Below are 2,082 nucleotides of genomic sequence, written 5' to 3'. Positions count from 1 at the left end.
CTTGCCAGTTGCTCTGGTGAAAAAGAAGTTGAGCAATTAAAATCAAAAATTATACAAAAAAGACTTGTCTTTACTGACATTTATTCTACTAGAACTAAAAGCCATGCATTTATTAGACGCCTTAGTAATAAAATTAGAACAAAAAAACTCTTCAAAACCGTCAGGCCGGGTTGAAAGTTTTCATTCACCTCATAGTTAACAAAAAATTTACAATCCGTAGTACTTTTCTATCAATTCGCAAATGCCGTTTGCACAAAAAAGGTTATGAAATGCGTTTTATTTAAATCGTTTAGAAAATGAGTCATTTATGTATACCATTTTAAGTGGAATTATTCAGTAAATTTCGTTTTACACTATACTTTTTGAAACTATTTGAAGTTAATTATTTTTTGTTTCTTAAAAGCAACCCTGCGTGGTTGGAAGGCGTGTATACCAATAATTTCATCCCTAGCATATTCATCCCCGAGGAAGGCAGTCTCCAAATTCACCGAAGGTTGTTTACTGGTTATATTGTGGTCGTGTGGGCAGGTTATACTTTTTGCTGCCGGGTCTGTACTTACCCGAAGCCCGGGAGGCCGAACTCTTTTAAATAAAAACTATGACAATTAAAAACACAGTATACCAGTAGAAAAGGTTTTTGTTTTTGTAGCTGTTTCGTGGTGAAAGTCCTTTATGGGGACCAAATTTCCCCACAAGAAATTGAGCGCATGGTTGCTTTTGCGTCCCAAAAGAATGAATATTAGAAAACATTTAAAAAAAGTCTAAGGTAATACAATTATATGCAACTAAAAATAATCACAATAATTTGCATTTATGAGTTAATGTGATAATCACGTGTAAAAACTCTTTTCAACTATTATTTTTCACAAAATAATTTTGCGGATCTGTTTGCTCTGAGCGCTTGGTTTGTTTACCAAGAAAATGCAGCCCTGTTGGTTTTTATTTCTGTATAGCATCGCGGTGAGTTTCTATTTCTTGGTAATTCGGTTTGTGAAATGGTAAACAGCTTATTGAAATTTATTTGTTTGATGTGTATAACATTTCATTAATGCAATTTTCTGCCTTTTCCGACTATTAATTACAAGCACAGCATCATCATGGTGATTGCCAGAACTACTGCAATCCCTGCGGTTTTTCCTCTTGGTAAATGCGTTCTGGTCGTGACCAAGGGTGGTCTCCCAAATCGGCCGGGAATAAGGTTAGTCATTTTAAATTTTATATCTTTGTTCGTCGACATTATATGACATGTCATCATTGCAGGCTATTGTTGCAGAACAAAACGCCGCAACCACTGCTGTGGTAAATATGTTCCAGCAGAACTGCCCACCGCCGTCGGTGTAATGATTTCGATAGCTGAACAAACGCCATCTTCTGGGCATTCCCACAGCTTGCCGACACTAGCTATTACATCACGTGTGAATGCAACTGCGGCTAAATTTGGTTATTAACAGTGCAATAGTACCATATCATTGGCAAAAACAATAAGGGCTGCTGGCACATACGAGGTTGTAAAGTTTTTGGTATCGATGAACTTACTCGAAGAAGACGATGGCCGAAAACATATGATGAAACATCTTCTGGCATGCCTTTGACAATCGTTAAGTCAGACGGAGGCTTCACATACGATCTTTCACACATGGCTGGAATTCGTTAGCGGACAGAGCACACATTTACAAAATATTTATCGTTCCGATTTTATGGGTCGATTACGGAGGACAACCGAACTTCAGTTGGTTGGCCAGTGGCTGAAATGGTATTACCGATGGCAACTAGCAACTGCAAGCTGGCAACTAAGTTGCTATATTGGCAACTGCATTTTTGTGGCTGCCGGAAAATTTTGATGAGTACTTTATTTTTTTTTCATTTTTTTTTTTTTTAAATTGTACCACCTTGAACTTTATGAAACTTAATTATTGCTATTCATAATTAAAAACATTTTAATTTCAGTGGCGCCGTCCATCGGCAACCCAACTGAGGTTCCGTTCCCATCCATAATCGATCCATAAGTCATAATCGCACGAACTAATCAAGGCTATCATAGAATCCAACGTAGTCCGATTTTTCGTGAAATCTACGAAAATG

At 37.2% G+C, this 2,082-nt stretch overlaps 1 long non-coding RNA gene across 1 annotated transcript; it reads left to right on the top strand.

The window, feature by feature from the left end:
- Positions 1-943: 943 nt before the first annotated feature.
- Positions 944-1,722, top strand: LOC118751962. Its single transcript, XR_004994616.1, has 3 exons — positions 944-998; positions 1,091-1,198; positions 1,261-1,722. It is a non-coding gene; the product is annotated as an uncharacterized LOC118751962 (long non-coding RNA).
- Positions 1,723-2,082: the final 360 nt, after the last annotated feature.

The sequence above is a fragment of the Rhagoletis pomonella genome, unplaced genomic scaffold (genome assembly GCF_013731165.1).
Source record: "Rhagoletis pomonella isolate Grant_MI unplaced genomic scaffold, Rhpom_1.0 Rhpom_scaffold_01124, whole genome shotgun sequence".
Lineage (NCBI taxonomy): Eukaryota > Metazoa > Arthropoda > Insecta > Diptera > Tephritidae > Rhagoletis > Rhagoletis pomonella.
The sequence above is the reverse complement of the archived record's forward strand: the minus strand, read 5'-3'. Positions and strand labels throughout refer to the sequence as shown.